Here is a 15,862-nt window from a genome sequence, read left to right as displayed (position 1 = left end):
GTGAGACCTACCTGCAGTGTCTGTGTGAATCCCAGCTGTATTATAAGACTTTCTCTGTATCTATTTTACTGGTCCTCATCTCGACGGCAGAGCATATGATGAGGCAGCTAGTAAACTTCATAATGCTTCTCTCATCCCTGGAAGAAGAAAAACTGCTTAAGTTACACATCTGGAGGAGCTTTTGAGTACATATGTCTGTGTTTCCCCCATTCATTTGGTTATGGTAGAAATGCTTTTGTAAAGCGGAGGGTCTTGCAGAGGGTCTTGCAGTCCTGCATCATGTCCCAAACACAACAGGACCTTGTTTTTCAGCAGGCACTTTATCCTGGGATTTGATTTGGGAGCAGACATGCTACATAACTAGGGCTGTGGGGCAGGGAGCAGGAAGGGACAAAGGGTGTAACGGCCCCAATCCCCAGAGATTCAAATGGTTTGCAGCTCCTGGGCAATGCAGCTGCCACAATGGCAGCAGCAGCTGGAGCCCCAAGCTCTTTTAATCGCCGCTGGAGTGTTGTGCGGTGCACTCTGTGAAGTGCTAAGGCCTGGCTGCTCCCCAGCCTTGCCCATTCTGCCTGAGGTTCCGCCCCCATCTGGGACATTGAGGTGCCCTCCTGACCTTGATCAGGAGCACTGCAAGTCCGTCAGCCTTCCTGTCCATGACGTTGTCGTATCCATCTCAAATTATGCTGCTTTGCTCACAGACAGGGCCTTGTTTACTTCCAAACTTTCTGGAGAAGAGAAAGGAGTCCAACTTGAAATATGAAGAAAACAGTCTGAAACACGTGCTTCCATTTTTAGCTTCATAGTTCATGAGATCCACATGTCTCATCTTCTTCTCTTACAAATCCCAGATGAAAAAGAAAATCTACAATGGTAGCCTGGAGGAAAAAATGTCTGTTTATCAATTTCCTCCTCTTAAGAGATAGCCAGGGCCTCTACCATCATGTTATCTTTATCCCAAGGCAGAAAATGTTTCATCATTTATTCTAGTATATTCTAAATTTACCATGTTGATTACTATTGTGTAAACAATGTCTGGAGTCTGCGTTAGCCAAAAGTTGGAGCAAGATGATCTGCTGAAGAGCTTCCATTTAGAGAAGTGGCTGTAACATCAGTACAAACACCAGGGCAAAGGACATTGTGTTTGGTTTAATTTTTTTAAATGGATTCTTCCCCTATGTAATGCTAATGGGCCACTTACTGCAATGTGGATGTTTAGAAAGGCCAGTCCAAATGACACAAGGTTAAAGAACATTAGAGTGTTTTTTTGTATGTACAGCCGCATGGATTTTCTCATTAAAAGCTGAAGTTCAGGCTTTTTTAGGGGTCAGTATTAAAGGTTTCTTTTAAAAAGATCTGTTTTCCAACAACTGTATACAAGGATAAGTAATGTGCAAGTAATATCATAGCTTTAGAGTAAGAACAATCCAAATCAGACAGAAGGAAGTTGAAATAAAGAGCAGTCATTGAAGACAAAAATTTCTAGTTATTGGAAAAAAAAATCTCAGATAATCTTTTGAGATATGGCTATAATTGAAACATGACTGATGCCCTCAAATGAATGATTACGAAGCAAATCATACATATACCTATCTATGGCTGTGTCTACACTACAAACTTACTTCGAAGTTAACTTCAAAGTAAGGGGCTAGTTCAAAATAGCCCACAGAGCAGCCATGCACACTTTTCCTTACTTCAAAGGTAACTTGGAAGTAAGGGAGGCTAACTTTGAAGTCACCACTCCATTCCTGGAATGCAGTAGTGCCCTACTTGGAAGTTTAACTTCAAAGTAGGGTGTATGTAGACGTTCTGCACTCCCTACTTCAAAGTAAGGGGTCCACCACAGAGGTGGCTCCCCCCCCAGAAGATGGAGATGCTCTGGCCAGTCCAGGCAGGACTCTATGGTTCCTGCCTGCCACCTTAAAGGAAGTGGCTGCCTGGCAACCCCAGGCAGGAGAAGCTGAGCCCATGTCACAAATAGGGACAACACAAGCTCACCCTCAGACTGTTCCTGCTCAAAGCACCAGCCAGCTTCCGCATCCCCTGGCCACCATGGCAGCACACCTGGACCCCTCTGCTCCCCAGGGGGTCCCAGACGAAAAGTCCAAGGGCTCACAGCACCCAGGCAAGGGTCATGCTGGGAGAGGACCCTTCTGGTCCAAGGGGGAGCGGAAAGACCTCCTCGCTCTGTGGGGGAAGGAGGAGTCCTTCAGCAAACCTGCACTTATCATCACAACACCGAGGCCTTCAGTGAGCTGGTGAGCAGCCTCGCCACCTGAGGTCACCCTGATCACACTGGTAGAAGTGTCAGGATAAAGGTCAAGGAGCTGAGGCAGGCTTACTGCAAAGCCCATGACACTGTCCGCCAGTTGGGGGCATGGCCCAAGCACTGCCCTCACAATAGGGAGCTGCACAGGCTTGTGGGGCCGAGGGAGGCAGCCACCCTGGAGCATCTTGTTGACATTGCTGCCTCTGCGCCCCACCCCCCGCCCCGTGGACAGCGATGGGGAGGCGGGCACCTCTCCAATGTGGGGACTGGCCCACCAAGACTGAGGGTGATGATGAGGGCTCCAGAAATGGGACATCCCAGATGAGTCTCATCGAGCCTCACCTTGCCCGAGCTGCAGGAGGTTGCAGCTGGTATGTATGGGGCAAGTGGGATGTCACAAGGGCCGGGAATGTAGCCACTCTTGGAAAAACCCTGCAGCCCACATGCCTGGGGATGGGGAGGGGGAGGGAACACAGGCCAACCCTCACCAGGTGGGAACCTCTATGCACCCGGGATCCCATGAGGCTTATGAGCTATTGGATGGCCAAGGAATGGGGTGGGGACAAGCAGAGAAGGGGCCCTCGCCCCCTGGGGTTGGGACCCAGGACTCATGGGCTGTGCCCCTGCCCCCTTCTGTCTCCACAGGTCCCTCATCGGGAAGTCAGCATGGCCCACTGGAGCAGGCCACAGCTGCAGGGGGCAGGGAGGCCACCCCATTGGCCCCGCCTGCATCCCCCCACAACTGTGGCCAGGCTTCCTGGAGATGACGCTGGAGGGACAAGGAGGCAGGTGCGAATTGGGCAGTCGTGCAAGAGGTGACTGGGCTGCTCCAGGACTCGCTGGCATTGGAGCGGGCTGTGTGGGTGCAGCTGGCCAACAGTCTTGATGCCTTGGCCATGAGCCGCATCCAACCTCCCTCCCCCTCGCCGGCCCAGCTTGCAGCCCCTCCAGCAGCCACCACTTTGGTAGCTGACCCTCTGGCAGCAGCTTCCCCCACCACAGCTGCTCACTGCGTGGTGGACCAGTCACCAGCCACCCATGCTGAGCTGGCTCAGTGGCTGCTGGCCTGGTTGGGCTTACCTGGCCCCCTCCAGTGGGCCCCCCACACACTCTGCAGAGGCTGATCCCATGGCACCCCCACCCCTACCTCCCGGGGTCCCGGCCTCGTCTCAGCCCTGCAGGGGGCCCCAGCCCTGGAGCAGCAGGGGCAGTCATGCTTCTGTGGCTCCCAGCCCCCCATGCCCCTGGGCGACTGACACGTCTCACATCCCAGCTCCTCTCCCAGTTCAGTCTCTGCACATAGACCCCCACCTCCCTCCTGTGGAACATTCTCCCTGTGCATTTTAAATAGTTTCATGCATTGTTTTGTTTTGTTGTCCAATTACATTTATTGTGCAAAGTAAAGTTCATTGTTCCTACCCTAACCCTCTGTCCCTGGTGCATGGTGGGAGAGTGTAGAGGGGGGGCATGGGGGGGTACATTTGGTGGGGGAACATGAGGGGTGGGGAAGTAGGGGGGGCCTGTGGTGTGGAGTGTGACTGGGAGGGTCAGGGCAGGCCCAGCCCTGTGTGAAGGCCTGGCACAAGGCCTGTGGGACTCTGACCCCATCCCTCTAGGCCTCTCAGCATGGGGTAGTGGATGTCTGTTCGTAGCTGGCCCTCGGGTTCGTGGACTGGCCCTGGATAAAGGGCTTCCTGCTGCCTCTCCACAAGGTTATGGAGAGCACAGCAGGCAGCAACGACCAAGGGGATGTTTGGGAAGCTGATATCCAACCTGGTGAGGAGGCTGCCAAACCTCCCCTTCACATCCCAAATGCCTGCTCTACTGTGCCACTGGAATGGTTGAGGCAACCATTAAAGGTGTCCTGGGCTGGCATGGTGCATCTGGTATAGGGCCACATGAGCCACAGGTGCAGTGTGTATGCAGCGTCAGCCACAATGCTGGAGGGCATCATGGGCCGTGTCTACACATGCACGCGACTTTGAAGTAGCGGCGCCAACTTCGAAATAGCGCCCGTCACGGCTACACATGTTGGGCGCTATTTCGAAGTTGAAATCGACATTAGGTGGCGAGACGTCGAAGTCGCTAACCCCATGAGGGGATGGGAATAGCGCCCTACTTCGAAGTTGAACGTCCAAGTAGGGCACGTGTAGACAATCTGCGTCCCGCACCATCGAAATAGTGGGGTCTGCCATGGCGGCCATCAGCTGAGGAGTTGAGAGACGCTCTCTCTCCGGCCCCTGCGGGGCTCTATGGTCATCGTGTGCCGCAGCCCTTAGCCCAGGGCTTCTGGCTGCTGCTGCCGCAGCTGGGGATCCATGCTGCATGCATAGGGTCTGCAACCAGTTGTCGGCTCTGTGGATCTTGTGTTGTTTAGTGCAGCTGTGTCTGGGAGGGGCCCTTTAAGGGAGTGGCTTGCTGTTGAGTCTGCCCTGTGACCCTGTCTGCAGCTGTTCCTGGCACCCTTATTTTGATGTGTGCTACTTTGGCGTGTAGACGTTCCCTCGCAGCGCCTATTTCGATGTGGTGCTGCCCAACGTCAAAGTTGAACGTCGATGTTGCGAGCCCTGGAGGATGTGTAGACATTATTCATCGAAATAGATTATTTCGATGTAGCGTGCATGTGTAGACGTAGCCATGGTGTCCTCAAGCAGGAGCTCCCACAGGAGAACATCCGGCATCCCAGCCTTGAGTTCTGGAACACCTAGGCATCATGGGCCCCCAGCCACCCCACACACACATCCAGAAAATGGCCCCTTGTATCCACCAGGGCCTGAAGTACTACCGAGTGGTACCCCTTCCTGATAATGTAGGTGCCCCCGCTGAGATCTGGAGCTCAGATTATCACGTGCATCCCATCCAAGGCTCTGAAACAATAGGGGAAGCACAGGTCCGTGAACCTGGTGAGGGCGGCATCTAAGTCCCCCAGCGTGATGATGTGCTGCAGGAGCACCAGGTTGATGGCTCAGATGACCTGCTGGGGTGCGGGAAAAGGAAGACATGTTCATAAATGCCTGACCAGGAGGCCCCCCCTTTCCCCTGTTCCCTCCCCACTCCCCGCCAAGGGCCCCCTGCCCCCTTCTCACCAGTGCCCCTTCCCCCTGTCCCCTGCCTAGTATCCCCCTCGCTAGGGCATTTCTGTGGTGGGGGCCGGATTTACCTCGATCAGCACCGCTCCGACAATGGCCTTGCTGACTCCAAATTGGTGGCCGATGGACTGGTGGCTGGCGGGCGGTCAGCCTCCAGAGTGTGATGGCCACCCTCTTCTGTGCTGGGAGTGCTGGCCTCATCCATGTGTCCTGGTGCTGGAGGACTGGGGCAAGCCAGTGGCAGAGGTCCTCAAATGTCTGGTGGATCATCCTGAAGATCCTCAGCCACCACTCATTGTCCTAGTACTCCAGTACCAGTCGGTCTCACCACTCAGTGCTTGTGGTGAAGGCCCACTGGCAGTGGCCAGAGTGGAGAGGACATCGTCCTCAGGGAGGGTGTGAGTGGGCATGGTCTCCAGCTTTTCTCCACAGTGTGTGCTCTGCCACTATCTGCAGACTGGCAGCCTTGAGCACATGCAGGGTGGGTGTGTAGGGAGGGGCCCTTTAAGGGGGCAGCTGGCTGCTCGCCTGGAAGGGCTTGTCAGCCATGCAACCCCCTGCTTGCATCATTTCCTGGCCTGTTACTTCAGAGTAGGAGCTATTGTGTGTAGATGTTTTACTTTGAAGTAGGAGGGTGCCAACTTCGAAGGTAGGCAGGATGCTTTTTGTGTGTAGACGCTCTACTTTGAAGTTGCTTTCTTCAAAGTTATACTTTGAAAATAAGCATCTTCAAAGTTATTTTGTAGCGTAGACGTGACCTATATGTATTCACCCTACTCTGATTTTTCACATAGCACTTCTACAATCCAAGAAATAAAATACCATGAGATGAATAGATCTCATAGAACTTTGGCCATATAAAGAAGTCCTTTATGCATTACAAAAGCCTGCGATTCCCACCCCTCCATGCAAAATGGGGGAGCATGCAAGGTATGAAAAACACCAGAAAAGCCATGATCTCACTTCGCCAGTGGGAGAAGTGGAGACCTTCTGATTGAGGAGACTGTTCACCCCACCATGGCATAAAACTGATTATTCTGGCAGCTGACTATGCTCACCTGTGGAAAGGATGTCATGGGCAGACAAAGCTATTGATGGAAAGTGTGTATGCATCAGTCACTCAAACCAGAGTGAGGTAGGGAGTGGAAAGAATGCTGACCTACATTGTCTGCTCCACATAGGCAGCCACAGTCACTTCCAAGGAGTCCCTGCAGCTATTGCATTTTAGATTGAAGATTCCCTTTCTCAGTTCTGCATGCTTTCCCCTACTGCACAGTCCTTTTACTTAAATATTTACTCTTTTTCAGGGTCCCCACCGCCCCCAATGAACACAAAGTCAACGTTGCCTCTAAGGTAAGAGCACGCAACTCCACTGAATATGATGGAGTTGCACGCGTTTATGATAATGATAAAGTTGGCCCAACTACTTGAAGCACTGATAAAAACATTAGAATTTTGGCTTCCATGTATGAGATTCACTGCCTCTCTATGGCTACGTCTACATGTGAAGCCTACTTCGAAGTAGCTTATTTCGATATAGTGACATCGAAATAGGCTATTTCAATGAATAACGTCTACACGTCCTCCAGGGCTGGCAACGTCGACGTTCAACTTCGACGTTGCGCAGCACCACATCGAAATAGGCGCAGCGAGGGAACGTCTACACGCCAAAGTAGCACACATCGAAATAAGGGTGCCAGGCACAGCTGCAGACAGGGTCACAGGGCGGACTCAACAGCAAGCCGCTCCCTTAAAGGGCCCCTCCCAGACACAGTTGCACTAAACAACACAAGATCCACAGAGCCAACAACTGGTTGCAGACCCTGTGCATGCAGCATGGATCCCCAGCTGCGGCAGCAGCAGCCAGAAGCCCTGGGCTAAGGGCTGCTGCACACGATGACCATAGAGCCCCGCAGGGGCTGGAGAGAGGGCGTCTTTCAACCCCTCAGCTGGTGGCCGCCATGGCGGACCCCGCAATTTCGATGTTGCGGGACGCGCAACGACTACACAGTCCCTACTTCGACGTTGAACGTCGAAGTAGGGCGCTATTCCTATCCCCTCATGGGGTTAGCGGCTTCGACGTCTCGCCGCCTAACGTCGATGTTAACTTCGAAATAGCGCCCGACACGTGTAGCCGTGATGGGCGCTATTTCGAAGTTAGTGCCGCTACTTCGAAGTAGCGTGCACGTGTAGACACGGCTTATTAGTCAAAGCAGAAAAGGATTTTTCTCTTAAAGACTGAGTACCTGACACTCTGCTGTCATTGCAGTTATCTGAATTCTTCAAATTGTACATTTGTTTCTTTTCCGTACTTCATCTCTTCACCTACAATTCATGGACACTTTAATTACGGTTCACATATGCCTCATAATTTCTACAGTTCTTCTGGAGGTTCTCTTTTGAATGTTAGCTAATAATTAATTGTCTATAACCACAATTTTTAGTTTATTATAATATGTTTTGCACACATTCAAATAATTGTTTTTGACTGAGCAATTTTAAATAATAGGAGTGCCTGAGGAATTAGTTAATAAATCATTTTTACTTGCAGCTAAAACCATATTTTCCATATTTGTTACCTTCTGGATAATCTCCTGTTCGTGTATTATATTTGGGATAACCAAGGTAAAATAATGATTATCTGAAGAAGTGGGATATTACCCATGAAAGCTCATGACTTAGTAAATTTGTTAGGCTGCAAGGTGCTACAGGACTGCTTGCTATTTGTGAAGCTACAGAGTAAAATGGCTACCCCCTCTAAGACTACTTACTATGCAAGCTAAAATACTCTGTCCTGTTCTAACTTTTTCGGTCTTCTATGGGTCACTCAGTAAAGCTCCAGTGTTGTGAAGTATGACATTCCTCTGGGCTATAACACTGTCAGAAATGCTTTCTGATGGATTTAGGCATTTATCCTATCTTAAACTGTTATGCAGCCTGTCACTGTTGTGCTTCCACTCGGAAGGCGACTACGTATAAGTAGTGGCGGGTAAAGTAATAGAAATGAAAGATGAGAGGGAACTTTGATAGGTCATCTAGTCCAGCCCCCTGCAGTGAGACAGGACTAAGTATTATCTAGACCAGTGTTCATCAGCCAGGGGTGCACATACCCTTGGATGTACACCAAGGTCTTCCAGGAGGTATGTCAGCTCATCTAGATGTTTGTCTAGTTCTACAACAGGCTACACAAACACACTAGTAAAGTCAGTACAATCTAAACATTCATTCAGACAGTGACTTGTTTCTACTGCTTCATATGCCTCACCCTGAAATGTAAGTATAATATTTCTATTCCAATTCATTTATTTGTTAAGAAGATGGTAGAAAGAGAATAAGTTTTCAGTAGTAGTCTTCTGTGATATTTTTGCAAGTTTTTGTATGTAAGTAGTTTTCAAGTGAGGTGTAACTTGGTGGTGTGCAAAACAACTCTGACTCCTGGAAAGCGTACAGTAATCTGGAAAGGTTGAATGGAACTTGTTTCGAGAGCTCAGGTTACCTTAGGACCATGTTTGTCAACTAGTGGTGCGTGAAAGAAGTTTAGGGCCTCTTAGAGCTTTTGTTTTTTGGTTTTTTGGGTTTTTTTTTTGAAAAAGGGGTACTTTTAAAAAAAAACATGTTTGAGAAAGACTGATATAGACCATCCATGACAGGTGTTTGTCACTGCAGGTTTTTAAGAACAGTTAGACAGAGATTCCATCCTATCCCTAGGTAATTTGTGCCTGTGCTTAGCCACCCTTCCAGTTAGGAAGTTCTTTCTAATGTCTAACCTGAATCTTCCTTGTTGCAATTTAAGCCCATTATTTCTTGTCCTCTCCTCAGTGGATAAAGAAAACAATTTGCTACCCTCCTCTTTCTAACAACCTTTTACATACTTGAATATTTGTCCAGTCTCCCTCAATCTTCTTTCTGAAGACTAAACAAACCATTTTTTTTCAATCTTTCCTCATAGGTCATGGTTTCTAAACATTAAATTATTTTTGTTGCTCTTTTCCAGGCTTTCTCTGATTTGTCCGCATCTTTCCTAATGTGTGGTGCCCAGAACTGGACACAGTACTCCATTAATAGACACCTTATTAGTTAAGTGCATCATTTCCAGAAAACCACACCTCCAAAAAGTCTCTTCCCTGCCCAGATCCATATTCAATTACATCCTCTATATAATTTCTGTCAAAAATTAGAGGTAATCGGATTGAAGCTGATGAATTAATGGTATCTTTTGATGTTACTGCGTTGTTTACATCAATTGATTTGCAGTTAGCTAAGCAAATGCTAAAGGAACTTTTCAAGACTGATGAGTCCCATCTAGCACAAACTATTAATTATGATTCTATAATGGATCTTGTAAACTTATGCCTCAGTACCAACTTTAAGTTTCATGGACAGATATATAAGCAAATTAAAGGGACTCCAATGGGATCGCCGCTCTCAGGGTTAATTGCAGAAGTGGTAATGCAACACCTGGAACAAATTATGCTACCAATAATTAGACCAAGTATTTGGATACCTTATGTCGATGACACATTTGTTGTCATTAAACGTACTGATATAGAATGCGCGCATAGCATTTTAAATGAAATAATTAAGAGTATTGTGTTCACTATTGAAAAAGAGTGCAACCAAAACTCCCGTTTCTTGATGTATTAGTTAATTGCAGTTAAACGGGGCACCTTGAAACATTGGTATATGTAAAAGAGACACATACGGACCAAATTCTTAACTTTTTTTAGCGATCATATAAAAGAAGCTGTGTTAGAACCCTCTTTGGTAGAGTTAATACACAGTGTAGTACGAACTTGCTACATGAAGTGGAAGAGAAGTACCTTAATTATGTATCTAAGTTGAATGGTTATTCAATGAATTTTATTAGAAGGTGTTTATATAAAAATCAAAAACCTATAACCACAGAATCTTCAGCTAAAAGAATAGGATTACCGTACGTTAGAAATATCTCTGAAATGACATTGAGGTTATTAGAGCTGTTTGGAATTAAAGTTGCACACAGACCGACAAATACATTGAGGAACATCTTATCTAAACCAAAAGACTCTGTTGAACATACTTGTAAAACTAAAGTGATTTATAAAATCCAATGCTCAAATTGTTCCAAACATTATGTTGGACAAACCAGAAGGAAGTTAAGTACACATATATACGAACATCAAATGGCTGTAAAACGGCATGATCTCTTATCATTGCTTTCATTGCATGAAGATAACGCTGGCCATAAATTTGACTGTAATAACGTGAAGGTGGTAGGACAAGCTGGATCTAGGCAGGGAAGAGAATTTTTGGAGGTGTGGTTTTCTGGAAATGATGCAATTAACCGGCATATTGACTTGGACCTGATGTTTTATGCTATGAGATCAAGAGATAATAAAAGAAGAAGAAGTCATGAGAATGTGGTCACTGGTAATAGTCTTAAATTGGAAGGCATGAGTAACCAATTAAGAACTAATCATTGATTAGGACTATGTAAAAGGACTGTATAAAGACCAGTTTTAGAAGATCTCTTCCTAGGCACTGATGATATTACTTCGTTTAGTAATGAAACATTTGTAAGTAAAATTGTTAAGCTCGGCAAACATTTGAATATTGAAAGGAACTTCCAGAGCAACCTGTTTTTACTTTTATTTTAAAATTTAGTTTGTGATCCATTATAACGCCCATATTCTTTCCTGCAGTATTCTTTCCAAGGTAATCATTTCCCATTTTTATTAGTGCAATTGCTTGGTCCTGCCTAAATGTAGTATTTTGAATGTGTCCTATTTTCCTGGGTTGTTGTTATTCCCTTTTTTATAGAAAGACACTACTTTTGCCCTTTTCCAGTTCACTGGAATCTCTCTCATCTCCAAGAGCTGTTAAAGGTAATTGCAAATGGATCAGACCTCTTCAGCTAGTTCCTTAAGTATTCTAGGGTACATTTAATCAGTTCCTGATTAACAGTCTAACTTGAACAAATTTAACTTGTCTCATCCCTGGTCTATTCATGTATATTGGTATAATTATGTCAGTTAATATGATGCAGTTATATTAATCAGAATCCCAATGTAAACAGTCGTCTTCTCCTATCAACATCACTGCTCCCTCTCAAGGAGATGGAGTACCTATGCCGACAGGAGAAGCTTCCTCTTTGGTGTTAGTAGAATCTTCACTAAGCACTTGGGCAATGCTATGTTATTGTAAGTGAGACAAGCTCCAAGTAATACTTAACTTGTTCCTTCCTTATTTTAGACTCAGATCCTACTGCATTTACACTGATGTTAACTTTCTAGAGGTGTGATCTCTGCTAACCTTCTTGGTGAAAACTGAAGCAAAAGAAGCATTAAACATTTCAGCCTTTGTTGTTTATCCTTTTCCATTGTCTCTTTCTTTCCTCATTGAGTATTAGACCTGCTCTGTCTTAGTCTTCTCTTTCTTCTAAAGTATTTGCGAAGTGTTTTTTGTTAGCTTGATAACCTGAGCTAGTTAAATCTCATTTTGTGCTTTGGTCTTTCTAATTTTGCCCCTATACACTTCTGGGTTTTTAAGATACATCCTTCATAATTTCATCTAATTTCCACTTTTTGTACAATTCTTTTTTGATTTTTCTAGTCATTAAAAATCTACTGATTAAGCCACAGCAGTCTTCTACTCGATAATGAGTAGAAGAGTCTTCTACCAGACTTCCTACCTTTCTACCCATTGAAATAGTTTGTTCTTGTGTCTTTTAATAATGTCTCTTTAAAAAACTCCTAAACTCTTTTTTCCCGATCAGCTTTGCTTTAATCCTCTAAATTTACTGCCATCTAGAAGTCCATTATCTTTATTCTTCTGTATTTTCTCATATCATTCATAAGTATATTGTTTGAATATCAATTTATAAAGCATTTTGTGATAATTTGGGATGAAAAATACTGCAGTAAAAAGATTCATATTTTAGATGCCTAAGTTCCTAGGAAATTTTCTTCTGCTAATAGAACCACAGGGAAATCTTTAACAGGAAGAGGTGACCATGTCTATACTAAAGCAATATTGAAATGTAGGCCAATGTTCTTACCATGTTTTTTAAAATTACACTATTGAGAGACTGACTGTTCAGATCGAAAGTTTACTGATTTCCATTCCTAAGCTGAGTTGTTACAGCATAAACCCCAAAAGAATTATTGTTACAATTCTTCCAAAAAAGGACTGAAGCCCAGCTGTAGCCCTGATAAATTTTCTTATTATTGTAACCTGTTTACTTCTGGTAGCATCCAAAATGTTCTAGACACTTTTTTCAGACATAATAGGAAATAAGTCCTCTGTCATGACTGCTGACCATCTAAGCAACAGGCTAACGGGCAGAGTGGGAAAGAGTACAAATAAAGTCACCAAAGTGGTAATTGGATATATATTTAAAATAGCAGTATTGTGGCTAATGTGGTAGAATTCTTCTCCAGTGGCATAACACCTACCCTCCAGCCTTTCCCAGGTTTGAGGGCAGAGCGCAGCAGAAAAAATCTAATTTGGGAGACGTTTTGTTTAGGATACACTGGTTTTGTGCCTGCTGCCCTCAGTACAGGGCTGGAGTAGAACTCTGGTCAGAACTCCTCAGCTAGAATCACTGCTATTGACAACTCTCTCTCTTTCTGCCCTAACTAGCCCCTAAAGGAGCAGACTAGAATCATGGCCAAGCCTTAGGCTGCAGATGTGGTTGTTGTCCCCCTTCTTCACCGTACAAATGAGTGGGAAGTGAGTGGGTGAGAGACAAGCTCTGGGAACCATTCTCTAGGGCAGGATGCAGTCATGGCCACATTCCTCTCCATGTGTTGATAGAAAATCAGGACTGAGTTACACTTGAGTTCTGTTCCCGCACAACCACCACCACATTATTGATTCACCTCCTACCCCCACTCCACCAGCAGTGCATGCACACATCTCCTAGCATCCTCATCTAGTCTTCTGTCTCCAACACACTGAGTATCTTGTCACACAAATCAATACTCACCAAGACACATACTCCCTCTTGGGCATAAGCATATGCATTCCAGCATTGAAATGATGCAGGTGAAAGCAATTGTTCTCACAAAGCATATGAGTATTCAAGGATTTCTCTATACCTCATCTCTGCAGGCCAGGAAAGGAATGTCAGTATGTCTCTACCTGTCCCCAAAGGGCAGAACTTGGGACTTCCTATTCTCAGAACCTGAAACACTGTAACCCAAGTCCCTCAATAATCTTGTATGGCCCATAGGCAGATGGAACACAGAGGTATCCCACGTTAGGTGACTTTTGCCCTAATACAGTTCTATGGCCTAACTGAACCAGGAAGGAAAAGATCCACTCAAAAGCAGCCCTGTTACTGTATGTAACCACAAGTGAGTCAGCTCCTGGCCATCAGTGCTAGTAAAGGCAGCTAATAGAGCTGCTGAAATCTTCAAGGGCACCCCATCATTATACAGTTCCAGAAAAAAGTGTCAACCAAAGCAACAAGAGTGATATCTAGACCTCATTCAAGCCCGTAATTGGGAACAGGGAAATTTAAGAAAGCATCTAGAGGCTGAGATTATGTCTATACTGTTCCTCAAACTTGAAACAAGATACACAATTTGTGCTAAGCAAATAGTGTCTCCTGTTTTGAGTCAATTTCAAAATAAGCTATTTTGGGATTTGGTGCTTGTCTACACAGCACCAAATTCCAAAATACAGCACTATTTTTAGGCATCCCTTACACCTCTCACGACAAGGGGTAGAGGCATACCAAAACAGAATGCCCAGTATTTTGAAAAATATTTTGAAATACGGGGCATGCTACCTAGATGCAGAGTTACTATGTTGGGATACTTTAGTATTTTGAAATAGCTCCATAGTGTAAACATGGCCTGAGATGCTTGTTTCATTACAACCTTCTCCATGTTTGGGGGCAGAAGGGGTGGGAAGAGGATTTGAAAATTGTTGATAGTCGTGCATGTTTTTCTTTGTATTTTTTCAGCAGTACAAGTATAGAGGAAACTTAAAGATACCCAGACTAGAGTTCATCAGAAAAACGTAAGTTTCCCTCAATTCGGTCCTAACACTAGAGTTTTAAAGACAAAATGCCTGGCATTGCTAATATCTCTGAATGGAAGTTGTAGTTTGGTTACTTTTAAAGTTGTTTAAAGAAGTTGAAGTAACTGAAATTCTCAGCTACTCTGCAATAGGAACCTGACACTGACATTCCTAGTCCAAGTAAGAATTCTATTTCCCATCAGCAGTGCACTATATCTGTTTAGTTTTACCCATATATTGCTAGTTATTTCCACCTAGATGAATCTAAACATAAAAAATACTCTGTCAGATTTTCATTATTTAAACAAGGTATTGTGGTTTTTGCAGCTTTTCTGAATAGGGGGATTTTAAAGAAACATTTTCAGATGTAACACTGCAAAATGTGATGTTATAAAACAGAATTGCTTAAACTATGTTCCATGGAACACCCATATGCCATGAGCATCTAATGCTTTTTTGATATCATACACTGACTGATGGTCTATATTTTCTGTTATTAAAACCAGATACAATGTTACTACTTCATTGTTAAATTATTTCATTTTGTTTTTGCTGTATATGTTGCTGTTTGTTTGGGGGTGTTTTTTTGTTTGAAGAAAATTTTCACAGCTGTTCCACATAAAAAATATTATTGTTTGGTATTCAGTCATCTCAAAAAGTTTAAGAAACTCTACTATAAAATAACTGGATCTCTTCTAATTGTACCTAGTGTGCCTTTACTTAACCTAGAAACAACTTTTAATGTTGTTGGGATTGTATTTTCAAAGTAGTGAACAAGTATAGGGGCTATGTTGCAGGGAGATTTTTTTTTAACTGTAAAACTTCTGTTGCTTCCAGTTTCTCTTTCCAGGAATCTCACAAGCAACCTCAACATATCTTTTTTTCTTATTGGCTTTTTACAATCAAAATTGAGCAGAAAGAGTTCAGGACTGCAGCCCTATATAAATGAATTAAATAATATTTTTCAACACTCAGTGACTGTCATCACAGGTATTGACTGACAGATGTACTTGACTGTACCCTACATTAACAGAAATATCACATTAGTTAATAGTCCTTGGGCAAAAGCTTTCCTTTGTGTTGTCAGTGGACTGTCTATCAGAATGTCTAGCTCTTGATGTAAAACAAAATGGGAAGCAACTTAGGGCTTCTTTTCTTTTGTCATAGCTGTTTCAACATAAAACAAAATTAAGAGAAAAACTCCAGTATCTCATGCTAAAAATTCTTAGATTGAACACACTGACACAACTGCCTCTCTTATGCCCTGCGTAATCCCTTTGCAGTCAGTGGAAAAACATGTGACATTTAAATACATTTTTGTTTCATTCTGAGGCATTGGAAACTTTTTTTTTCCCTTAAAGGCCCTGTCCCATAGAGCGTTATATTGCATACTTTTTAAATATTACAGGACCATGTCACTTGCTCAGCCTTTCTGGTGAGAAAGTTGGATACTCTGGGGTAAATTGTATATTTTAGGAGTGGGGCTTGATGACCTCTG

General features: G+C 44.5%; 1 long non-coding RNA gene across 1 annotated transcript in view; it reads right to left on the bottom strand.

Moving 5' to 3' along the window:
* Positions 1-15,862, bottom strand: part of LOC142012557 (uncharacterized) — a 71,158-nt gene that overhangs the window by 29,751 nt on the left and 25,545 nt on the right. Inside the window, exons 2-3 of the long non-coding RNA XR_012645394.1 lie at positions 617-728; positions 12-137 (exon numbers count right to left, since the gene is read on the bottom strand). This is a non-coding gene — a long non-coding RNA (uncharacterized LOC142012557). The remainder of the gene's footprint in view (positions 1-11; positions 138-616; positions 729-15,862) is intronic.

Source organism: Carettochelys insculpta, chromosome 4, assembly GCF_033958435.1.
Source record: "Carettochelys insculpta isolate YL-2023 chromosome 4, ASM3395843v1, whole genome shotgun sequence".
Taxonomy (NCBI): domain Eukaryota; kingdom Metazoa; phylum Chordata; order Testudines; family Carettochelyidae; genus Carettochelys; species Carettochelys insculpta.
This window is presented reverse-complemented; position numbering and strand designations above follow the sequence as displayed.